The sequence below is a fragment of the Leuciscus leuciscus genome (assembly GCF_965113295.1).
Source record: "Leuciscus leuciscus genome assembly, chromosome: 15".
Taxonomy (NCBI): Eukaryota; Metazoa; Chordata; class Actinopteri; order Cypriniformes; family Leuciscidae; genus Leuciscus; species Leuciscus leuciscus.
Genome location: NC_138739.1, coordinates 16710363 through 16737758, shown reverse-complemented (window position 1 = coordinate 16737758; position 27396 = coordinate 16710363). Strand labels below are relative to the sequence as shown.

Below are 27396 nucleotides of genomic sequence, written 5' to 3'. Positions count from 1 at the left end.
GCTGCAGAACCGGAGCGCTTCGGCAGGAAGTGCTTAAAGGCTTGGGACGCTTTCTGGGCCTCGGTAAATCTCTCCACGAACTCGGAGAGAGAAGAACCGAAAAGGCCAGCGGAAGACAGCGGGGCGTCGAGAAACGCGTTGCGCTCGGAATCAGCCATTTCCGTGAGCGTAAGCCATAGGTGCCTCTCAGCAACAGTGGCGGAAGCCATACATCTTCCCATGGCCTGTGCAGCAGACTTGGTAGCGCGGAGTGTTAGATCCGAAGCGCTCCTCAGATCCGCGATGCAGATAGCCTCCGGTCCCATCTCGTCCAGCTTACGGAGGAGATCACCTTGGAAAATCTGCAGTGTAGCCATGGTGTGTAGCGCTGACGCAGCCTGCCCAGCGGCGGAGAAGATTCGCGCGAGCAGCGTCGACGTCATGCGGCAGGCTTTAGAAGGCAACACCGGTTTAGTCCGCCGTCCAGCAGAGGGCGGGCAAAGGTGGGTCGCTATCGCCTGTTCCACCGGCGGAAGTGAAAGGTAGCCTCGGTCTTTCGCATTATCCAGGGAGGAAAATGCTGGCGACACAGACGAGCGCGTTCGCGCAGAGTAGGGCGCATTCCAAGCCTTCGCCACTTCTTCGTGAAGCTCAGGAAGAAAGGGGGCGGGCTTAGATTCCGGAGAAGTGCGCTCACCAGGGAGGAAGCTACCATCCAGCCGGGTACGAGAAGGGAGTTCCGGTGCAGACCACTCGAGGCCGAGGCTCGCCGCGGCCAGCGCGAGTACTCGCATGAGCTCCTTCTCTATGTTGGCTCTCGTAGTGGGCTTGCGGGCAGGAGGCGCGAGGTCCTCAGAGCTCGCCCAGTCCTCGCTGCCTGAAGCTAGCAGAGAGCAGGAATCCTTCTCTCTCGACGCGGCCTCAGAAATGACTTCCTCTGATGAAGCGGCGGCAGACTGCGGGCGCTGAGCATCAGGAAGTGAAACAGGAGAAGCCGGTGAAGCAGGCGGGCAAACCGGCGAGCTTGGTCGAGCTGGAGCGGGTTCCGGGGCCCGCTGCGAGCGGCGCTTCTTACGGCGCGGCAGCGCGGCGGGGAGTGCAGACTCTGAGAAGGATGCCAGGCGAGTCCGCAGAGTCACCATCGGCAAAAGGTCGCAGTGAGGGCAGCCGCCGTCAGCGAGCGCGAGTGCTGCATGGTTCTCACCCAAACAGGAAACGCAGATGACGTGTTGGTCTCCCTGGGCGAGTGGGGCTCGGCACGAGCCACATGAAGGCATCTTTAAAAAGACGCAGCTCTTTTAGGGGGTGAGTGTCGCGGCGGCGAACACACACACACACACACAAACAGAGTGGTAAAGGATATATAGCGCCGGAAAGCGCAGCAGGTACGGCTGTAGAAGGCGGCGTTGCCAGCAGCTTCGAGTGGCTCGTCCCGCTGAAATGCTTGCCTCAAACGACGCTTGCTTCCTCGTGATCCAGCGATGCGTGAGCTTCGCTGAAGAGATGAAAATCAAGTGAATCAGCCTTCTCGAGCTCCTTATATAGAGGCTAGCCACACCCATCTCGGCGGGAAATGGCTAGGAGGGCGCGAAGCGTCCTCATTGGCCTGACGTCACCTCAGGCCTCGCTCGATAGGCTTATGCAGTTGCTGCAGAGCAGCCAATGAGCGAGCGAGCCGTCTCGCCATAGCTAAGCACTGCCGCAACGCGCTTTACATGTATGAAAATTAAGGATAATTTTTTGCTTCAGTATTTCGTGAAAAGAGACTTTTCCCGTAGCGTTTTTACAAAACGCAGTACGAGAGGACTCTCGTAAGAGAACTGTTTAGCTTATAACACTAGTATATAGGGCAATAAGGGCATAGAGTAAGTAAAAAGAAATCGCTAGTTAATACCACTAAAAGATTGTAAAAAGACACCGACACACAAAGAAAAAAAACATACAGACTTTCGAACCGAACCATGCATACACAAATACACAAAACAAAAATTCAAACTTACAAGCACAACCATGCACACATGCAAACAAACAATACACTCTTCACTCATACACACGCACACACATTCACTCACAAATATTAATGAATCAATCACACTCAATCAAATCACCTCTCTCTCTCTCTCTCTCTCTCTCTCTCTCACACTCACACACACACACACACAGTCAAACACAACCATGGACATGCAAACAATACACTTTTCACACATACACATGCACACACATTCATTCACAAATATTAATAAATCACTCACTCACACAGATTAATAATGTACAATAGTCAATCCACCTGATTGACAGGTGTACGTTTTGTGTCAATTCAATTATTACTGTTTTTTTTCTTGTTATTCTTTTGTTAAAAAGGAAAGATCTAACTTGTTGGGATGTGTTCATGTTCCATAAAGGGGATGCCAGTTTGAAGAATGCCATTTGGTGGCATAGGAACCATTATACTTGAATTGTGAATTGTTTAATACTTTTTAATGGTCTTCTGCAATGTTTGAGGCATATTTATTTTTCATGCTTTAATGTTGGCCTAATTTCAGTTACATTTACATTTTAGGCTATGTAGTTTGAAATTTTTTTTTTTTTTTTTTGAAATTTTTTTTTTATTGTAACCACTCAGCTGTATGTGGAAATGCATATTTAAAAAAAAAAATGTTGCAAATAAAACCATAGTCCACAGCTTATGTAGTTTTAACTTATTTTAATATATAAATTCAGTGAAATCATCAAACGTTTGTATGACTTGTGTTGTGGTTTAATTATTTATTTTCAGGGAAATGACTTCAGAGATTTTCGATACCAGAAATATTAGACTTTATTAACAAACAAAGCCGAGAGACCCTCCGCAGAAAGAGCCCCTGCAGAAAGATTGTCCAGCAAACGTATATACCTACATCCTTCTCCCAAATATGGTAATACATTCTATAGGTATTTTGAGAAATAGTTTGTACCATGTGACATTACTGAAATAGAATTCTCTGCTGTAACCACACAGCTCTCAGGTTCCAAAGTCACCCAAAGACATACACAGACAGAAAGGAAATAATAGTGTACAAAAAATAGTTAAATTACTTATTTTCTAAATAATAAAATCTTCAACATTCCCTCCTCTGGGGCTTATCTAAGCCCCATATTCACTATCGTTTTCCAGAGTGTAGATTCAAAATACAGTCCCCTCCGTTATACTACCTTAGTGACTAAATTAAGTCACTCTTTCTTATTTTCAATGACTGAAATTATGCCACCACACTCCTGGAGAAGCAATCGAGCCAAACATCTTTCTCCATACATTTTTCTTTCTTTCAGTTGTTTTTCTTTCTTTCAATGGAGAAAGTAAAAGACTTGAATCCTCCCTAATCAAACATCAAACATTGTTACAAGTGTGTTGATGAAATTGGTTCAGCATTGTCTGTTATTGTCACAGTTATGTAGAATATGTCAAACACAAAAATCTTTTATACTATTAAAAATTCTCTTGTGGTGTAGATATCCTCTTCGACACATACACCCAGGATCTGGCTTATTCATTTTCTTCTTCATCCTTATTCGAAGTACTTTCATCAACGTCCAATGTTTGTAAATCTCAATTTGGTTTATAAACCCAATCTTAATAATATTAGTTTATTTATCTTCTTGATATGGGAAGTACACAACATAATAATAACCCCCTCTGGTACCATATAAATTGTTCATAATGCCTGTTTGTTATTGAATTCGAACAACTTACAACTGAGGTGGTCGTTCTATTAGCACCATTTAAAATACATTTAATTAGTCAATAGCATATTGAATCAAATCATAATCTTATAACTTAAATTGAAATCAGATATTTGTTAATAGCCAGTGTTAATCTTTTCTTTAATTTTCAACTGTAGCCTTAAATTAATTACTTATACTCCTGTATTGACAAATTACATTGGAGTAGGCCTACCATTTATAATCTTTTTTTAATTTTTTTAATGTCATTTAGTTCTAGTTGTATTTTCCTTCATGACTTGTCTTAATTCTCACTATGCTATGACAATTACTTGAATTAGTCGCTTATTCATTATTTTGTTTCTTTTTAAATCATTTATAATTTCTTTTCTACGTTGTTTTTGATATATTCTTTAATTCAATATTTTTCCTTCTGGTGGGGTTATTATTAAGTTGCTACTAGTATATTCAAGGGCTTTAACATTACCTTTAAATAAAGTTTGGTTGATGTTGCCTTTGAACTTGTACTCATCTCTGTTGATTCTCTCTTCTTTGCACAACTTTTTGTGAGCTTTAGAATTTTGCAAATTTTCATTTAAAGTTCTTCTTGTCGTTTGTCTTCTTTTTGCATTCATGTTGATCATTCAGTTTCACCAGGGTGACTCTTTACGAGCCGTTGCATGGGCTTTCCCTCGACGGCGAGGGAGGCTGTTACTAGCACGAGCCCTTGATCCCTCACTTCCTGTTGTGGAGAGTTGAGGCTTGTTGGTGTATTTTAAGTTGAGAGGCATGGACTCAAATGTCAGTTTGCTGATCAATGCTCTTCTGAGATGACAAAGCAGTCACTGGTTCTTTTTGTTTGAATCGTCTTAGTAACCTTCCTGGAACTGAACTGTTCTCATCTGTGAATGAAACCTTCATTATTTCTGTTAGTTCAGTTAGTGACAACAACATATTAAATCATCTGCTCATCTGCTCCATTGTCCTTCTTGCTGTCACCTGTAAAATGATCATGTGGGCTGAGTGGTGTTCTGTCCCCTTTTGGGGGTCTTAACCCCTATATTACTTTTTACAATTAGTCAATTCAGCTCAGTTATCTCATTGTTTTGAGTCCCACTGTTAGCACACTATTTATCAGGCATCTTAGACAACACTCAACCCACTTTGCAACAAGAAAAAAGTTACACAACAATATTTCATACTTTTGACAAAACGTCAGCTCCTTCACGATATTCTGAAAGGAAAGTCAGATGTGTTAGGCGCTGCGCAAAATGCAGTACTGTTTTTTCTTTTCTATTGCCACTACAGTTTCGACCAGGAAATTAACCAAATCCATCCATGGTCATTATTTTATTGGGCAGAATATGCCCTGTGGGCCCACATATCAAATTTAGATACAGCTGTAGGCAAAATAATGGATTTGCCTTGGTGTACACCATCTCTCACTCATTCATACTCAGTCACTCATTGGCCATCACACATTCTTCTTCCGCAGGTTGTGCTCTATATGCGGAACTTGTAAATTTAGCTGTGGAATTCTAAAGGTCTGACGGACACCGTCACACACAGCTACGCAAACACTATTCAGAAGTGTCAGTGATCTTAATGTTTAGTTTAACACCGTTGTTATAAACCCTTTTTTCTTTTTTCAAACTCTAATAGATTAAATATTTCAGAATAATAGGCCTTAGTATGGTGCAGTTGAGAGTAAGACCGCCAATTGTAATTTCTCAAATGCATTTTTTCTTTCATTTGTTTGGTCTACTTTTTCATATTCTTTTTATTTTTGCTCATGAGCTGCTTTAAGAAGAAAATTTGAGATATCTACCTAATCTTGGATCCATGGCCAACAACATTTCCATCTCATTATCCCAGTTTCGACAGCATTTTTGATTTCATAATTTTTTTTGACTTTTGGAGTTATTTTTCCTTCTCCAATCTATCTCTAGAAACTTATTAAAACAAGATGGAGTGACCAGTATCATGGTTTTGCAAACAAAAATAATAATCATTCTTTGACATTTTGACATTTTGTCTATCTTTTTCTTTGCCCTATATGTCTAATATAATAGCCCTCACTATACCAAATCCAGCCTCAGTTTTAACTATTTGGTGAGTTGAGCACCCACTTCTCTGTATTTTCTTTTCTTATAGAGCTGGACTTGTACCTACTGAAAAAGCAGAGAGGGTTAGTTTAGCAGAGAATATAAAGAATTGCTATGAGACCAGTGAATAATCAGAATGAATAACGTTAATATAATAATTAACCAAATTTGAAGCAGTCTCTAGAGTGATCATAAGGTTTGTCACACCTGTGGTGCCCCGTAAGGGTCTGTTCTTCTGTTTTTAGCTTGGCTGTCGCTCTGCATGTTTTGCCAGCCGTCACTCAAAGGCCATTGCAGAGTGGAGAATAGGCTCTGTTGTTTCTCTGCCTCTTCTTAGTTTGGGCTTTTTAATCGATCCTGCCAGTTTTGCATCTCAGGATTTCTCTTTGTCCTCAGGAAAAGTCTCAAGTGAAAGTTTCACCTTTTCCCATATTAATTCAGTCTTTCTGAGTCTTTTTGATTGGTCAACTTCAGGAGGGGAGCTGAGAACCCCTCACCCACTTCTCTCTTCTTCTCTCTGCATTTGCGTCTTTGCCCTTTGCCCTCTTGTTGCTTCCACAGGACACTGAAGCCATCTGCAATTTGAACACTCAGAGATCTGCATGAATCAAATTGAACTTTCACATATAAGCTATTAGTTCTTTATCTACATTCCACTTTTTAACCTGCATCTTTTCACTATTTATTTTATATAAAATCTCACTGGTTGACAATAGCAGTTCCCCCATTCTATAAGTAAAGCAGTTCTTCATTGCAGGAAAAAGCAAGCTAGTTCTGTTTTTCTATATCAGCAATAATCTAACTCTGATGATCTGAAAATAATACAATTGAATAATTTCCCCTATCATAAAATTAGACTTCAATCTTTCTTCTATATTTGCATGCAGTGTTCACAATAATCTAGTTTCTCAACAAACATCAATGAGTTCCTCTTATTTACTCTCATCAACTTCTGAACGTATTCATGACTTTTGAAACTTGGTCACTCAATCTTGTTAACCTTCAGCACTGCACCAGTTATTTTTACACAAACTTATTAATCTGCAATGGAATACTTTTTCCACTCTGTCCTCAGGGATAACGAGATACAAATTTTAGACGTCTTCAGATATAATATATAATATATTAAGCACGTGCAATCTTATTTGTATTCATCTATTAATATATCATTACATTTATTGATTAAATATAAATCTTATTATGTTAACTTGTTTTATACAATATTCTTTATAGTTAATATCTTGAAACAATTGTTTTCCCTTACTTTTCTTTCTTTTTTTTTTCTAATACACACCATTTCAGTCCCCTTCATTCACTGGTCATTCACACGTTCTCTGTCCCTTCAAGCAACCAGGGTCAGAGGTCACTTATTTTCAACCACAGTCACAGGATCCTACAGGCACACCAACATGATTTCACACACTTTTTTTTCTACTCTGTCAGATCTGAACAATACATTACAAATGTCTGCAGATCAACTATCTATATAAGCTAAACTACACCTGTATCAATCAATGCCCACTTACAGGTATAAAACATAAATAACTGATATCCTTATATCAGTACGCTTGTCATCCATCAAGGCCCACTTGACAAGTAAGACATAACTATCCTATTCCATAAACCTCTGTGATTCACTTCCTCAACACAACAGAGTGAAATAAGACCTAACTTCTTCTGTGTTCATGCTATTCTTGTATCCATCAAGGCCCACTTACAAGAACCCACAGTCTAATAATTGATATCCTTATCAATAAATTCAAACCCTCTGTGTGCATGCTTTTTGCTCATCATCCTTCAAGGCCCTCTTGATTGAACAAACACAGAACTTTACGTACGTACGTACGTACGTACGTACGTACGTCAAAACTCTTAGCGCTAAATCAGCATCCCCAGTAGTTATAGAATCCACTCAGGATTAAACAAGTACTGGCAAACACTATCGGGAGCTCCCCCACGCTATTACCAACTACTTGACATTTACAAAGACAATGCATGCAATTATTTCTGGTATCAAACATCTCAGTTTTTAAGTTCTTTAAATTTGGAGAAGCTTTTTCTTACCACATCCGGGCCACTGGTGACTAACACATACCTTATTCAAAAGCAAAACTGCTCACCTCAAAGTACAGCGGCCACTGTTGTCTGTGTCAGTCACCAGCGATCCCTTCGTGGCTTCTTCAGCTCCTAAGCCACGTCCTGCCGGGGTCGCCATTTGTTGTGGTTTAATTATTTCTTTTCAGGGAAATGACTTCAGAGATTTTCGATACCAGAAATATTAGACTTTATTAACAAACAAAGCCGAGAGACCCTCCGCAGAAAGAGCCCCTGCAGAAAGATTGTCCAGCAAACGTATATACCTACATCCTTCTCCCAAATATGGTAATACATTCTATAGGTATTTTGAGAAATAGTTTGTACCATGTGACATTACTGAAATAGAATTCTCTGCTGTAACCACACAGCTCTCAGGTTCCAAAGTCACCCAAAGACATACACAGACAGAAAGGAAATAATAGTGTACAAAAAATGGTTAAATTACTTATTTTCTAAATAATAAAATCTTCAACACTTGCCAGTGACTTGTGACCCAAGCTACGACTTGACTTGACTTGCTTGACATAAAGCAGTGACTTGACTTGACTTGACTTGACTTGCTTTTCACAAAATTGACTCGGACTTGCTTGAGACTTGAAGGTTAAGACTTGAGACTTGCTTGTGACTTGCACATGTGTGACTCAAGCCCCGTTCACACTGCCAGCGACACGCAGCGACAAAGCGACATGATCCCATTCATTTCAATGGAGCGCTGGCGACTTCCGGCGACACGAGCGACAGTGACCGTTGGCGACAGAATGTGGGCGTGTCAAGCGACACGAGACGCGCGACAAAAGTTCAGAAATTTCAACTTTATGCAAATGAGAAGCGATTTTCGCGAGCGACAACCAATAGGAAAGAATACTTTCAGAGGAGCTCAGCTCACGTCACCGTCTCGAGTGCAGGCAAGACAGGAGTTCGAGGGCGATTTCACTGTTTTATATGATTTGACTGTAACCACATACATGGATATAATAAAATGATGCATGGAAAAGAAACTGTCGACAGTCTCAGTGAGTTTAATTCACACATTTAGTTCGAGTGTTGTAATTATGATGCAAGTTTAGCACTGCTGCAGATAATTTTACAGTTTCCCCTGCATTATGTTGACTATTAGGGACAAGAAAATTGATTATTTGTCAAATTCGAATGACGTTTTAGTAATTTATGACAGTATGAGTTAATCTGTTGATTGATCGATCGTTAATCCAGTAGGCTAAATGATTTAATCCACTGAACACTGCTGTGGTAATATAAAAACACTCTCCCAACAGCATACTGTTTCTTTTGAGCCTAAATCCTAGTCAAATTAAAATGATATAGTTGTATATATCACTTCACTCCCACCTCTGCCATTAAGCGAGGGAGCGGAATATTCAGAAATGCGCTCTGCGCTCACGAGCTCTGATCGGAACAAAGCATGACAAATTCAAACTTTATTTCATTTTCTCCGTAGCTTGAACACTCACTACATTAGGCATAAGATAGTTAGTTAACGCTGTCCATTTATTTATTTTTATTTCACGTTTTTTAAAGTACAATATTATGTTAGTCCACAGCCCCCTACTTGGGGGTGCTGATGCTATGACGAGGGGGCTGCAGCCCCCGCAGCACCCCCCTTCCCGCGCTACTGCTCCTAATTGACATGGCCTCATCGTCTAGTTTGTCATACTGTGAGGGTGTTAATGAAAAAAAAAAAAAAAAATAGGCTACTTAACGTTACTTGGTGATTCCACGAGATAGTGGTAACTTAGATGTCTGAATAGTCCATATTTGGCCACTGCGTGGGGTCATTAATCCAGTTTTCGACCATTTCAAAGGGACACCTCTGTAACCCCGTATCCAGTAGCTTCTTTAAATACCGCTCACGGTCCTCGGCCGGCAAAGAGAGTGTGTATGTTTGTGCCATTTTTGCTATCAAGAAACTTTGCAGATCTAGAGCGAGTTCTGTTCTCAGGGGAATCCGTTTGTTTTCCCCCAAAAAGGGGCGTTACCCTTCGATGACGGACGCGCGTCCAAGTCGCGCCGGAAATACAAAATAAAAGTAAAAAAAACATTGTCAAATTCAAAATAAACACCCTGTGCAAACTCCCAAACGTATTACACACCAATATCCTTGGTAGAAACCATAGACTGTATGGTAGAAACTCAAAAATCAAGAAAAACCACGTCGGACAGGCAAATCACGTGGTCTCGCGCATCCAGTCGCTCCGCTTCTGAAATGCTCCTGGTGTGAGTTGGCACCGCGTGGAGGACGGAATAAAACCTTGTCGCAGACGTAATGCACCGCACACGTGTGCAGTGTAAATGAGGGGTTAGGCATGCTCTTGAAAATCTGCTTTAAGGCGCGTTCACACCGGACGCGTTCACATCCTTTCCCCTTCTTTACACCCAGTGAAAAAAAAAAAAAAAAAAAAGTTTACAATAAAATCAAGAGATAAAAAAAAAAGAGAACATAGAAATAAATTAAATAATTGACAGAAGGACATGTATACGTATACATCCTCTTAAATTAACATATATTTAGTACACTGCCGTTCAAAAGTTTGGGGTCAGTAAGATTTTTTTTTATGTTTTAAAGTATCTTCTGCTCACCAAGGCTGCATTTATTTGATAAAAAAAACCCAGTAATATTGTGAAATATTATGACAATTTAAAATGTTTTCTATTAATATATTTTAAACTGTAATTTATTCCTGTGATCAAAGCTGAATTTTCAGCATCATTACTCCAGTCTTCAGTGTCACATGATCCTTCAGAAATCATTCTAATATGATTTGATGCTCAATAAATATTCATTATTATTATCAATGTTGAAAACAGTTGTGTACAAATTCTTTTCAAAATTCTTTGATGAATAGATGCATTTATTTAAAATAGAATATTTTCTAACATTATAAATGTCTTTACTGTAACTTTTGGTAAGTTTAACTCATCCTTGATGAATAAAAGTATTGATTTATTTTATTTCTTTCCCCCCAAAATAAAATTAAAATTCTTACTGACCCCAAACTTTTGAACGGTAGTGTTTAATGTTACAAAAGCTTTAGATTTCAGATAAATCTAACAAAAGACAGAACAATGTCTAAAGGCTGCCATGTGACAGGGTGTACAGCAAACAAGCTAAAAAAAAAAAAAACAGAACTAAGTTTTTATAAGTTTTCGACCCCAAAAACGAGCGTTTAAGGAAACATAAGTGGATACAGGCACTTTAGACAGAGCGTAACGTGTCATATTACTCTGAGAACTAACTTGCGCCCACTGGAGGGGAACGTAATCGGCGACAGGATATTATTTTTAAGCATGTCAAAGGATTATTTCACCACCTTATGTGAACCAGAGAGGAGGAGATATATTGAGAAACTATATTTTATTGGTCTATATCAGTGCCCCTTTTCCTTGCCTTCCTTTTGTTGGAGAAATGATCCAACTGAATAATCTACAACCATAAGATCAAATCACCAGGAAACAGCGTAATTTAACCTACCTAACAAAGATCAAAATACAGGGGTGCACTTGATTACTAAAATAATGGGACAAGTTTTTAGACATTGTTCTGTCTTTTGTTAGACGCAATGACAAAGAGGCAGCTTCACACAATACAAAGTCAAAGGAGAGGGTTAAACTGTAAAAAATGGATTTATAAATGGATTTTAAAACATCTCAGTTCTATATATTTCATGTCCCCGTAATTATTTATCTGGTAAAAAAAAATGTAATAAAAAATCTGTGTGTAAGTATACAATGAATAAACATTATCCCTTAAATGTCACCTTTAATAATTTTGTTTGAACATGTTTGTTCGTCTTGGCTCAAAGCCACTTGCTTCGAACTTTGCTTTGCGTTAACTACAAGTGAGATAATGAAATATTTCTATTCAAAACAATCATTTGTGTCCAATTGCGTTAATTACAAGTGAGATAATGAAATATTTCTACTCAAAACAATAATTTGTGTCCAATTGCGTTAATTACAAGTGAGATAATGAAATATTTCTACTCAAAAAAATATTTTGTGTCCAATTATTTCCTCAACTTATTTTTGTTATTGAGGTAAAAGTTAATTTACCTTGGATTTGATATGCAAGAGAGTGGTGGTCACGAAGATGATTTGACTTTGCAGCGTGACATTACTTTGTGACAACGTTGTGAGGACGTCGTGGTAAAGTTCCATTTTTTAGAATCTTGGGTAACGTTCCAGAAACGTTGTGCACGTCCTCAAAAGACGTCGCTAGTTTATCCCATGGAGAACGTTGTGAGGACGTCGTGGTAAAGTAACATTTTTTAGAATCTTGGGTAACGTTCCAGAAACGTTGTGGGCACGTCCTCAAAAGACGTCGCTAGTTTATCCCATGGAGAACGTTGTGAGGACGTCGTGGTAAAGTTCCATTTTTTCCCATCTGGTCCCCATAACTTTCCAGAAAATTGCATTACAAGTACTATCCTAGTGATGTGCCATTTGGTTATTCTATAAGACATTTACTTAATTCATCAAATATTTTATTAAGTTATCAGTGGACCACGTCTCTATAACGTTCTCTATGGGATAATATAGCGACGTATTTTGAGGACGTGCCCACGACGTTTCTGGAACGTTATACAACGTTATATACATATATATATATATATATATATATATATATATATATATATATATATATATATATATATATATATATATATATATATATATATATATATGTAACGAGATAAATATTGTAAGTTGAGGTCCCTTTAAGTAAATCCTGCAATAATGGGATTGCGTTTCCTATTGGCTGCATCGGTGGCGCTATACGCTGATTTCACGCAGCCGTTATTTTGAAATCGAAAGCGAGGCTCCGGTGGGAAGAAAACCGGAAGTGTCGCCTTTAATCACAGGAGAGTCGTGAATGCGATGGCGTATTGTTGTGTTTAATGATGTTGTGTCAATTCTAAAAATGTACATACATTTCTTTCATACTTTAGACTATATACAGTGAAATTCATTTATAAAGAAAATATTTTTTTTATATATAATTCAGAATGTAAAAAAAGAAGCAGGAATGAACTATATACATATCCTATATTGAATATTAACATCCAATAGTGTAAATCGCGGCAGCAGCTTCAGGTTGGTAATCCAAGGCATTGTTGTTTATCTTTACTTCCGGGGTTCTTCCCACCGGAGCCTCACTTTCGATTTCAAAATGGCGGCTGCGTGAAATCAGCGTATAGGACACTGTGTTCGAGTAATCTGCAGCAGAGCTAAAGAGAACTGCTGTGGGTGAGTTGGTTCTGTGTTTGCTCCACACTAAAAGTAAAAAATATGTAATTTCATATAAGATGTCTGACACTGTATGCAAGGATTGCTCACAATAGACACTGATTGCTTTGTAGAGAGTGTTATCTGTTTATATTTATGAGTATTTTGATCGTTTTATATCAGTTTGGATGCACTCAACGATCTTTCTAACTGCGTCATTTTCCATGTGCTTTCTAACGAGGTGAAATGTATTTCAAATAGGTGGAGCTTTATACAACTTTACGATTCACCATCTTCTCTCTTTCACTGCTCTGTGTGCAGGTAAATGTTTTTATCATATAGTGTTTAAGAATTAACTCTGTTCATGAAGTTGTATTTTCTGTATTGTTAAGAAATTTTTGGTACGAACTGTGTTTTATAAAGTACTTAATTCATGGTTTTACTAAAAATACTAGATGTTATTTCCATTAATTTCATACATTTAAGAGTAACATAAAATGGATGATGTAAGCTGTGTAATCAGTTATATACGATCACAAACCAAAGTTTGAGAAAGAAAAGACAGTATTGAATTGTTTACAAAGTCTGTAACTTTCCTGGAGAGATTATTACACTTCAGATTTATTTTATTTTTGTTTACGGTTTTGTTAAGTACACTATACTGTGATATTGAGAGCAGCAGAGCTAAAGAGAACTGCTGTGGGTGGAGCTTTATACAACTTTACGATTCACCATCTTCTCTCTTTCACTGCTCTGTGTGCAGGAGAATAAAGTCGGCTGTCAACTACATTTCCAGTGTGTGTGTGTGCTAATGAAGGGTGGGACAAACCGGGTCGAATAAGAAAACCAAAGGTCACACATATATATATAACTTTTATAAACAAGAGCTTCGGTTAGCCTAACAGTTAACGTTAGCGCTAACAGTTAAGTTACCTCTTCTGAAAACGGTTGAGATGCTAACGGGGTTTTTCGAAGACACTAAACTATTTATATGAAGTATAACGTTAAATTTTCAACAGATGAGAGTCAATAACACGTAAGAAAAATGTCAGGAACAGTTGTGTGTATTATTTGTGTGATTTTAGACTAAACTCACCTGAAAGTAGTGAAAACAACAGCGAGAGATGGATTTCTGCTTTTTGTCAGTTGCAGTGGTCCTGCGTCGTTTCCATGGCAACCGCTCCAGTGTTTGAAAGCGACTCGCATGTTCAACGCGCACGCCCATGCCCATATCAGCCAAGCAGCATTTACATAAATAATCTAGAATTAACACATTAGGCTATATTAATAAAAATCTCATGAATTTAAAACTCATTTTGAAGCTCGACCCGCTCATATGTGCAAAATGCCGCCACTCCACGTGAAGTGTCACTTTTATAATTTAAGATTTTGTATTGTTGTTTTTACTAACACTCAACCTCCTTAATAATAATAATAAAAAATACATGCAATATATTTTTATTTGCAGAAATAGGTTAAATTGTTTCCTGAGTGTCCTGTGAGGCTCCTGCTACAAATGTCTGGTGGTGATGTGCTTCATTGCTTCACTACCAGTAGCTAAACCTGAACAATGCGGATATTACCAAAGATCTATAGTCCTTGAGCTTCTCTGAAGCTAACAAATAAAATAATAATAAAGAAACTGCTGAATCTTTTAATTTTTTTTAAGGTCTTTATTGTTTTTCCGCCAAATTATAAAGAGTAGTATCAATAAGAGTATTGATTATTATTTAACTACACCCCTAATGATACGACACTTTTTTCAATAAAAAGAATACAACGTTTTAATAGTTGGTTACATTATTCATTGATTATGTTTTTTGATTAATTAATTGATGTTACATTTCTGTACTCATAACTAGGGCTGGGACAACGCGTCGAGGTCATCGATGACGTCGACGCAAAAAATACGTCGACGCAAAATATGCGCATCGATTCGTCGACCTGTTTTTATTTCTCCAAAAAACGTTTGCAAAACGTTTACCTTATGTGCGCTGAATATACGCGACGGCCGGATCAACATTCTGTCCAACGTTATATAACCAATCCAGGGGTTTTTCTGCATTGATCTTTTTTTTGGCGGCTGTCAAATCCTTATTTGATCGGTGAGTGATGTAGAATAGAATGACTGCTGGGGCGCGTACGAGAGAGAGCCCCGGCCGCGCGCGCGCACTCACAGTCTTCAAACAACACGAGCGCTGCTTGCTCTCTCTCTCCCTCCTTGCTCTCTCTCTCCCTCGTGCATATTAATCAAAATCATTAAACACGATAGAAAAAGGGCGAAACACCAAAGTTTCACGCGCGCTCGCGCACTCACAGTCTTCAAACTACACGAGCGCTGTCTTGCTCTCTCTCTCTCCCTCGTGCATATTAACTAAAATCATTAGACACGATAGAAAAAGGGCGGAACACCAAAGTTTCACGTGGAGCATTCGGAGATTTTTTTTTTCCTCCATGACAGGCTGCTGGCTCCCACTATTAATTTTTATTAATTTTTTTTGTTGGAAAAGCACTCTCTGTATTAGCTTAAAGCCCGCAAGTTTACATTGGTTACTGTATTCTTTCAGTTGCTCTAAACAAGTATTTTGGGTGACCTTTTTTATTTTTGTATTGAATGCTAGTCATCAAGTTGTTGTTATTTTCATCTGAAAGAACTTTTTTTCAGTAAGCTAGGCCCTATGTGTTCAGTAAGCTTGTTTCAGTAAGCTATGTGTTTTCAAGGCTTTAAGGTTTTATTGAATGCTATCTCTGACTAAGAATGCATTACTTTGCACTTGTATAGTCTTTTATTTTGTCATTTTAAGAGCAATAAACATATTGCAATGTTAAGGAATTCATGTTTTTTCATTCAGATATGTAAATCAACATGTATAAATTGTTAGTAGTCAATTAATGGGGAGATAATCGATAATCGAATCGAATCGAAATCGAATCGGGCCGAAAAAATTAATCGTTAGATTAATCGATGCATCGAAAAAATAATCGCTAGATTAATCGTTTAAAAAATAATCGTTTATCCCAGCCCTACTCATAACTTGTTAACACTTTACATGGTTAAAAATCGTTAATGTTCAAAATGTATTGGCTTAGTAATTGTACAAAGTTGCACTGAATAAATTCTGATTAATAAATGAATACAGTGTGATTTTTGGGCCATTTTCTATTTAGAATTTAATAGGGGTTTGTATTGGTTTCCATTATTACATATATGTTTTTGATCCCTAAATGTATTAACTGGAAACAATAGTACACAATTCCCTATTAGAATGTATAAGGTTTTACAGCAGAGAATGAAATGTTTGAGTTTATCAGTTCTATGTGGATTTCGAGGTTATGGATCAAGCACATCTTAATTCCCAGGACTAAAGGTGAGAAGTATATTAAAAATAAATGTGGACGTTGTATTTTGGTCGTTAGGAAGTACCAGCGACGTACCACTATAACGTCGCCACGACGAATACAGGAATCACAAAGTTAGGTCGCTGGAACATTATTTGGCACGTCGCTGTGACTAATGTGGTCCTTTGAGGAAACGTCCTCGTAACATGCCAGTTTGGTCATCGAGACGTACTCGTCACGTTCTAGCGACGTGCAGTTATAACGTCGCCACGACGATTATGGGAATCACAAAGTTACGTCGCTACGACGAATATGGTCCGGTCCGGTTACGTCTTCACAACGTAACTGTGTTAGCTGGGATGGCACTACAAGACGCATCTTGCCAGGCTTGATGTCAGTGATCATTGGTTCACGCATGTTTTGAATTGAATGAGCAACAGCTGACCTGAGATGTGATTATATATGACCTTTTTTTATCACAATGTCTAATGAATGTAAAAAGTGTCATTGTCTAATAAGTCTGTGATTGTTGTTTAAACAGAAAGTATTTATGTGAATCTGGTTCAGCTGGAAACAGGTGAAATTCTGTTGTGTGCTGAAGCTCTTTAACTTAAGATCATGTTCGGATGTGTGTGATGTGGCGTTCAGGTGTTCTTGGGGGGCGGGGCGTTCACTAGTTTACACCAAATATCCAGACAAGACAAGATTAGGGGTGACCCCGAATAGTCGAAGGTTTGATGCATGGATAGGAGGGAGGACTACCAATCTCACGGTCGAATCTTCGCAGAGGTGTTATGAAAGAGGATCATGCCATTTTGCTTGAGGATGCTCAGTGTCTGATTTCACATCTAACAACTGGGTTTCTGCCAATAAGTGTATACAGCCTATTATGATAATGCTATAAATAAAAATGTGAAAAAAAAGAAGCTTACAATAAGGATATTCTCCAAGCCTGGATTTAGCATCAGGAAAACCATGATCGCACTTCTGCCGGCCAACATTAACAAGTTGGTTTTCCTCGGGACATTCTAAAACGCTTCTAAAACGCTTAAAGGGCACTTTAACGTGGCTTAATGTATATTAAGACAGTGATGTTACAAGACCAAACTCAGTAAAGACCACACTAAGCATATGTAGTCTACAGAAACGCAGATGAGCGCAGAACGTTTTTAATAAGAGAGGTAAATGCTTAATGTGTAATTAAACACATTGTGTTCATTTTCTGGGCTCATCTGCTTTTCTGTAGACTTTATACTGTGCTTTATTAATAAAGTGTGTGCAGAATTTGATCTCATCTTCTTGAGACATTAAGCCGTTCAGCGTTTTTCACATTACGCGTTTTAGAATGTAGGATATTTATCCGTGCGCACAATTTGGAAAGACTCAAACGGACACAGATAGAGTGAAAGACTGGATTTCTTTTCTTTCTATCAGGTAGGATAGCCTACAAGTGATTTCAAAACATTTCAGCCGGTTCTAATTTGATTTCTGGATGTTGTGAACATGTTTAGCTAAAGACTGCCACTCAGTTTACCGTTTATTGTTGTCTGCAGTTAAAAAGACAAAGTTGACAAATCTGGCTATAGTTTCGTAATTTTAATATATATATATATATATTTTCATTTTATTTATTGATCACGCAGGGTTATCTAATTGAACTATTTGTGGCTTGTATTTTGTGACAATCTGCAGATTGCGTGCGTGTTTCTCCTCGGGGCTCCTCCCACAAAACAGATTTCTGATTGTAAATAGATTCAACATGTTGGATATTTACGATTTGAGATCGGTGCGACCCCGACGTTCTTCAGAGCAGATTCAGTCACTCTTAATACACCTCACACCACAGGAAAACCTGATCAAATAATCTGTCAAGATAATAAGAAATTTTCCAAGGATTGACCCGGAAGGGGAGAATTGGACACAAATCGGCCCGATTATCTTGTAGTGTGTGTTCAAGCTTAAGTTTTGAAATCTCTAGATCAGTACATCTCTCTTTTTAATATTGTCTGTATTTTCTGGCTGATTACGCAGGAAACAGAGTGAATGATTCAGTGACTGTAGAGATGCTGCCACTGCTGAATGAACAGGAGGGATGAGTTTACTTGTGATGAGATAAGACACGCCCACCAGTGTCAATCACTCTGACATCATCAACAATTCAGCTCCAGCTGCAACAACAAAAACATATTTCTGCTTATATGAGCCTTAAAGTGAGAAATGAATCCATGTCTGTTGAGCTGTTAAACTTGTATGTAAAAAGCTTATTTGGTTTTAGATGAACAGGGAAACATTTCATATATTGTTTTTATAATGTTATTCTTCATACCTGTTACTCTATTAACATAATACTAGTCTGACTTTTACAGCTTTGATTTTGTGTGATTGTAGACAGCGAGTTTAAGTAATATGCTTTTTTTAGATGTTTTACCACAGCAGTATTTCTCTAACCATTGAATGTGCTGTTTATGTAAATAACAGCAGAACCAGATTGATCAGTGTCTTTAAAGCTGAGATCACATGACCTTCTCTTCATGTGTAGAAAATCATTAGTGCATCTTTGACCATTCAGGGTTACTAAACTTCACTGTAAGTGACCCTTTTATTGTTAAAAAAACAAAACAACAACCTTACATTGATATTCTTTTTAATATTCTTTTTGTTGAAATTGTAAATGTGTGCCTTATTTTGCTTTAGTAAATATGCTTAAATAAGGGTCTGATCTGAAGTGAATCTGTTCATCTTCCAATCAGATGTGAATGCCAAATTGTAACTGTGATCTGAATTTATTTGTATTCATGATGAAGCACTTAAAATTACTCTTGTTGCACTTGTAGCAAAAAAAGGTTGAAAAAGTGCCTTTGTTCAATCCTAGTACTTAGTTACAGTATAACCACATTGTGTTGTTTTGTGTTGTTTTATTGATTTTGACAAAAGCATCTGCTTGAGGAATACATGTTCATGTTAGATATAGATATGCCTCTGATCTTATTACATTTCTGTCCTCTAGTGGAAAAACACTTATTTTGCTTCCTAACAGCCATTTTAGCATGCAACTCATAAACAATGTACCTATACAATATTAATAAATAATAAAAAGGTAAAATTGTTTGAAATGTGTGTTGCTTCATACCATATGTACTGTATGTACACAATACAATCTTTAGAGTACATTAAATCTGAACTTAGTTATAACCATAAAATATATATTGTGTTAATAATAATCACAAACAAAGATAAAATGGGAGTAAAATTTCAGATGTTGTTCAATTAGCTGAACTTGATAATTGAAGAGCATAATGGTTTTTGTGGTCATATTTGGCATGTTATTAAAAACCAAATTACAGTTCAAGAAAAGTCCAATCTAGCCATGAAAAGGCTCTATAGATGCACTTCATCTTTTTGAGCACCAGATGGCAGTAGAAGTGTTAAAAAACAACAACAACTTCCGAGAAAAGAACCCAAATTTATACACTTTTGTATTCAAGGCCTCGTTGCTTTTGTAATTTGTGGCTAAAACACTTATTAATAACCATAGCAACGCTATGTAATAGTAGGTATAGTTTATTTCTATAACGCATACAGTGGCGTTTTAGGGCCTTATTTTGAAGGCAGGTTGTGTATTACTTTATAATACAAAAGTCTGTGTACAAAACGGGATTAAAGCGCTTAAACGTATTTAAAGAGATAGTTCACCCCTAAATAAAAAATTTCCTCATATCATATCACCCCCTGAATGTGTGTGACAGAGTTGAGTGATGTCCAGATGTGTGTTCTGGTTGCTGATGGGAGTTTTCAGCACACAGCTGTCTGTAGGTGTTTTTATCCTATTGATTAAATATAAGACATTTCTCAGGCAGTAAATGTGGATCTATTAGAAGAATTTAAGAGCGCTGATTTGTTCTTGACTCTGCCATGGTCTTGTCTTGATCTCAATGATCTCAATTTAAGGAGCGCTAGTCTGACACACTCATAAGCACAAACTATTCATCAACAAATAAGATCAAATCATGTTTCTTGTCCTTGTTTCATTTTTGACTCACAGTTACAGCACATTTAGGCCTAGATAAACTTTCCTTCTTCTCACTGAATGGAAAAACTGCATGCCTGAATAGACAACAATATAATACAAATAATCACTTATAAGACATGTATACCTTATAATGTTACAGATATATTTAGCACAGTGGTGTTGGGGAATTTACAGTTAATGGCTCAAGGACTAGATATGATGAATACAGTCAATTAGAGACAAGAGTCAGAATTATAATAAATTGAAGAAAATTTTACTGAATATAGTTTGCAGTTTCAAACGCAGAAGGAGTTCGTAGGCCGCTCTGGTGTACAGTCTCAGAACAACATAAATTATATTCTTACACATCACTAACTACGTCATCACGTCAGGTTGAATGAATCTGATTGGCTAAGAAATAGATAAACAGTAAATTTCCACAAATGGACTGATAGGCAGAAGCATCTCTTCATTAATGATACGGCTGACACCCTGAGCTCACAGAACTGCTTTATCTAGGCGCCAGCTTGTCATTTCGTCTTGTGTTCACCTCACCAACAGTGCCAGTTGTCCACCAATACTGATCTGTAACAAATAATACTGGCGCACACACACAGCTTCATCATGGTTGAAATCGGTCGAGCTTGAACTATAAACAGAACAGTTTCCAAAAGCATCCAGATAACATGTTCTTTCTCTCAATGAGAGGTGCAGACAACATTCACCACTATTCACCAAAAGTAAAATAAATGCTTTAAGAAGTCATTCAAATCATTTAATATGTAGAAAGAAAAAATACTGATTATTGATTACTAACTTGATTATAAATCACTCAAAAGAATATAAATACATACGTACATTGAAGCGATGGATTCCAGAATCTGACCCTTCAGTTTATATGAAGTTGAAAGTCTTTCTCAATTTGCTGTAATTCTGTTTGAAATCACAATATAATAATCAGTGTCAAAACTACAAGCCTACAGGGTTTGCTGCTTTTTCTGACTGATCTGATCGTCTGATCAGACTGAGACTGATCGTCTCATTTTTAAGCTTTCGCTTCTCTAATACGGATAATGAATCTGAATCGCACATGTTCAGTCACAGCGAGAAGATTTCTGTTCCTGTAAACGCTGAGACGGGTCATTCTGTGACATTAAAAGCTTTCTGCATTCAGCTGACAGTGGCATCTGAGAGGGTTAAATCAGACTGAATGTGACAAGAAATACAGTCCTGTTTTGTTATTATAATTGTGAATTAAATTTAAAGGTATAGCGGAGGATCTTTCCAAATTTTAGATAAGACCCGCCCTCTCCAATTTTTGAAAAGTTTGATTGATTCACCAGAATGATTGACAATTAGGAGGACCAATAGTTTAGACTACCCACCAGGAAGTAAAACATCCTCCGCTATACCTTTAAATTACCTGGCAACATTTGATTCAATCTTTCAAAGGTCAAATTAATCTGACAGTGTTTCACTGTGAGATTCTGATGGAGTTTGTTCTGTCTGTCATGTTCAATGTGATAAAATAGTTTCAACACTTTAAGATTCATCCTTTCCAGCTCTGCAGAAACTCAGCTTTCTCACTGTTTGAACAGTGGCAAACTACAGGAACAGAGCATGCGCAGCTAACGAGATTATTCGCTTATTGTTATGGCAAATTTATACTCGTTTAAATGAACCAATAGGATGCAAGTTCCTTACTATTCTATATTCAATGCTATTCAGTGACAAAGTAAATATTGCAAGCGGCATTCACAGTTGTTTTGATTGTGAGAGAGGAAATAACGCAGCAGGGCGTCTTTCTGTCCTCCGCTTTCAAACTCGTCTTGATCTGATGTCATAAACCAGCACAGCAACAGCAGCCACGCCCACCAGAGCAGAGAGAGCCAATCGGATCACAGCTTCAGTGAATTCATGTCTAGAGTTGAGAGGAAAGGAAAATTGCACTTCTGCATTTTTATAACAGTTAAGCTCTTTTCATGTAGTCACGATATTATATTGTTGTTTATCAAAATAAAACTGATTAAAAAACGCAGACCCCATTCGATTGATAGTATAGTAGGCTTATGTTGAACGTTATTCTTGTACAAAAAGACACTGTATTAAACAGTACAAAAAGTATTGAATGAATGTCGTTTTTTTTAATTAGTTTTTGCCATCAGCACGTGATTTATGACGGCCGAAGCTTCGTTCACCTGAGAATCACGTGACTGCATCACCATCTTGAAGGGAACACAGCAGCAGATAAGTGCTACTATTATAAGTCCAGTTTTGTTATGTAGCCTAAACACTATCATAATTAATTTGGTTGTAGAATTTGGTTGTCACTCCCATAAATTACAAAAGCCCGTGTGGACAGAATGAGATTAAAGCGCTCAAAAGAGGAGTGACAATCGTATTTAAAACCCTTTAAGGCCCTGTCCCAAATGGCGCACTTCATGAGGACTTTCGGTCTCGTGGACTTGAATTGCGCGTGCTCGCAGAGTCTACGAGTCCGTAGGCCGTCCCATTCAGCATTTTAACACTCTGAAGTGTGCTCAGCAGCGCCCCCTTTGTACCCTTGAAGCGGTCTTCCGCGAAGCCCGCATAGATGCAGGCTCCACGCACTTTAACTACCCAGGAATCCTTGCGAAAGTCCAATCAGACAACAGATGGGAGGAGATTTCACTCACGGATAATTGTTGACATGGCTGAGAAGAAAATATTATGGTTTTTATTACCTAGATGTATATTTTACTAGTTGTTACCTACAGTTTATACAAACATTATGGTCATCGAGCAGTGGTTGATGTCTCAAACATAATAATAGTGTGTTAAATAATACGATCACATTATTATTCATTAAATAAATAGAAACGAATGTCAGGGCTTTACTGAGTCATAAACATAGTATGAATATTGAAACCTGTAAATTCTTCTGAAACTCATGCACATTTTCATTATGTGTTAAAATTGTAATCTAAGTTCAAATGGAACATTATGTATTATGTAGCTACAACTGTATACATCATTTAAATAAGCATGATGTATCTATTGTCTAATGCCCAGGTGGCATGCACAATATCAAAATATAGAACTGTAAAATTAGGCTGTGTAGTTGACATGGAGATAAGACGTCGGAGCGCAAAAATGTGATTTCTCCTGTCCAACAACAACCAGACCGTTATTTCCGGCGTGACGATCGAGTCTGTCCCAAAAATACCTCTCAATGCACCGTCATGGACTCGCGCCAAGGGCCCTATAGGTCTGCACTATATGACGTCACCAAAGTGTGGACTCTGAGGAAGTCCACAAGTCCGGAGTGTGCCATTTGGGACAGGGCCTAACTGTCACCGTCCCGTATACGGGACGCCTAAGTTTACTTCACTATATTACAATTAAATCTTAATTTAATCATGACTAACTATATATCGTTGGAAAGGTCTAAGACTCCTTAATAGATATTTCAGCACTGTTTTTTGTTACAATTTATTCAGGAACAGTAATAGATGAATTTATGACAAGAGCGCACCTCAAAAAATCTACATCATAACAGGAGTTCTGCCGTTTGTCACAAAGTCGACGCACACACTTTTAATAATTGAAACTTTGGTTTTAATGCTAAAAGTTCATAATAAAACATTTAATCTAGTATTTGTCAATAAAAAAAAAATATCACAGGTCGGGATGGGCCAAGCTAGACTGCGCCCACCCCTGAACCAGGACCACCTCGAGGAGCGTGTCAGAGGGAGGAGTCGGAGACAGAGAATAAATTTAACAAGTTTTATTTCGAAGTAAAAGCAAATTGGAAATCCTAATCTAAAATCTTCTTCCTTGTTGCCCTCAGGGATCGAAGGTGAACAATGCACCTCTTCCTCAGTGCGAACCCTGCAGTGGATGGATGGCGAACAGGTGAATGGTCAAGTAGGTCTTTCGTAGGTGGGAATGCGGTTGGCAAGTGAGCAGTCCGGTAAGTCTCCTCTGGTAAGTAGGTAATTCCGGCCTTCCTTCCTTCACAGGTGCGGAATTTGTGGCGGATGGATGTCAGTCAGGTACGTATACGGCAGGTACACGGTCTTAAGGTAGGGTGGCCAGGGGAGTCTTCCTTGAGAGAGGTGTGGTCAGACTCTTCTACCTTCCTTGTGACACCAGAGCAGGGCTTTAAGCAGGTACACGGCAAGCCGGTGAGTAAATGGGTGGAGAACACACTGAATGGCGACTCCAACACGGCACACTGTTCCCACGCTCGCTCACAGAGGGGGGCAGGCACTTCTCCAGTACAGGTGGGTTACAAGGTGGTAACAGACTCGAAGTCGACGGGCTGTATGGAGCTTCTTCCGAGACAGACAGAATGAACAGGCTGCAAACGAAGGGTGCAGGTCTCACGTTCGTTAAAGGAGGACGGCCACTGCTCACCACACAGGTGGGCCACCGGTATGCCACAGACTCGCAGTCGACGACCGAACAGGGCTTCTCCTGAGACAGGCGGACTGGATGTTTCAAACAGAATATGCAGTCTTCACGTTCGTTGCAGAGGGACGGGCACTTCTCCAGTACAGGTGGGTTACAAGGCGGTAACAGACGCGAAGTCGCCAGACGGTACAGGCTTCGTCCGGTCGGACAGAATGAATGCTTCCAGCAGAGTGTATAGTTCTCACGAGTACTTCAACAGTATACAATTCTCACAGTTGTTGCAAGGGGACGCGCACTTCTCACAATATAGGTGGGTTGCGGGGCTGCAGCAGACTCGAAGTCGACGGGCTGCACGGGGCTTCTTCTGAGACAGACAGAATGCTTCAAACAGGACGTACAGCTCTCACACTTTTTCTGAGGGGGGATGACCACTTCTCGCAGTACAGGTGGGCTACAAAGATGCAGCAGACTCGAAGTCGACAAGCTGAACGGGGCTTCTTCTGACACAGACAGAGTGGATATTTCAGACGGAGCGTGCCAGCCTCACGTTCGTGACAGAGGGACAGTCACTTCTCCCAGCACAGGTGGGTTACAAGTGTACAGCAAACTCGAGGTCGACAAAACAAACGGGGACTCTTCAGAGGCAAACAGTGAGCATTTCAACAGGGCATCTCCTCTCCTATTAGCACAAACAGAGGGGTTAAATTCTAATCCCAGATGATAATTCTCCAACATCCAGATAGATAGAACAGATCAATGTCACTGAGCTCTCATTATTGACAGTAGACCAGCATGACATATGGAGAGTGCACAGTAAAGAGAATTGTATCTTCCACACCCACGGCAATTCCACTTCAAGCATATAATGTGGGAGAAAATGTCAATTTTAGGCACTGCAAACTCACTTCACGAAGTGCAATTTAGGCACTGCAAACTCACTTCACGAAGTGCAATTTAAAGCCAGCACTAACCCTTGGGTCTCTGTCCGAGGGGGCCGCGATCATCAATGCTGCGAAGGAGGTTTTGAGATGTTTTTCTTCACAAACACAGGCAGAGTTCACATCACCATTTATAATGGAGGAAGAGATAAGATATCGATAATGAATCAGTACAATCCACTCAGTGATATTTATGATCGTGATCCAAACACTCCAAACCACATCCAATTCAGTGTCGAATGCATGCAATTACGAGACTCAGTTCTCGGTTACTTAGCTCCTCTCCAATGCAAACGGGGCATTTCACTCTCCCTCTGTTGCCCTCGAGTCCCTCATCAAGTCAACACTCTCCTCTTCATTAGTCAACACTCTCCTCTTCATTAGTCAACACTCTCCTCTTCATTAGTCAACACTCTCCTCTTCATTAGTCAACACTCTCCTCTTCATTAGTCAACACTCTCCTCTTCATTAGTCAACACTCTCCTCTTCATTAGTCAACACTCTCCTCTTCATTAGTCAACACTCTCCTCTTCATTAGTCAACACTCTCCTCTTCATTAGTCAACACTCTCCTCTTCATTAGTCAACACTCTCCTCTTCATTAGTCAACACTCTCCTCTTCATTAGTCAACACTCTCCTCTTCATTAGTCAACACTCTCCTCTTCATTAGTCAACACTCTCCTCTTCATTAGTCAACACTCTCCTCTTCATTAGTCAACACTCTCCTCTTCATTAGTCAACACTCTCCTCTTCATTAGTCAACACTCTCCTCTTCATTAGTCAACACTCTCCTCTTCATTAGTCAACACTCTCCTCTTCATTAGTCAACACTCCAATAGCTGCAACCACCCGATAAAACGACTTCTCACGGGGGAGAACCACACCAACAGCCTCTTTCTCTTGCTTTTTATATTCTCTCAAATGCTGACGGGGCCTCACCCAAACTCTCAGAGTAAATTCCCCACACCTGTTGTCAATCTGTCATTTGGGGTTGTCATGGCAACAGACGCACACGCAGGCCTGGGGACGGTGTTACACTCAAAGTGTCCCAACGGGAACACTGCTTCAGCGGGAATAAGTTCCATATGCTATTTGTCACACCGTGACAAAATATTATCCTCTAAAAAGTATAATATACATATTATCCTCTAAAATATAATATCTTTTTTTATTGCCTTTTTTTATTACATTACATATTTTAGTAGTTATCATAAATTAGGTATCATTACAAACTCAGAATTCATCCTGTGAAAATTGTTTTGAAATTAGACGTTTTGTTTCCATAGAAACAGTACTCTAAATTATTTGATCAGGCTCCTCCCCTTTTGGGCGTCATCATGTTTCATAATTTATAATCAAAACCTTTTCTAATCTTGACAAAACACATATTGTCAGAAAGGTCTGCCTCAAAGTTCTATATTTTGTAACAGAAGTGTTATTTGGACAGAAATGTATTAATTTGTTATAGCAGAATGCATACAATTAAACACAACTTCGTTAGATATATGGCTTTGATTTTAAAGTATTTTTTTTCAAAAAATATTTTGTAAAGTATATATTTTAAATAAAAGAAAAATATTAAATTATATTTGAT

General features: G+C 38.7%; 1 pseudogene across 1 annotated transcript in view; it reads right to left on the bottom strand.

Moving 5' to 3' along the window:
* The window catches only part of LOC309474967 (elastase-1-like), a 130695-nt pseudogene that overhangs the window by 86621 nt on the left and 16678 nt on the right, over positions 1-27396 (bottom strand). The gene's annotated exons all lie outside the window — the stretch shown is intronic.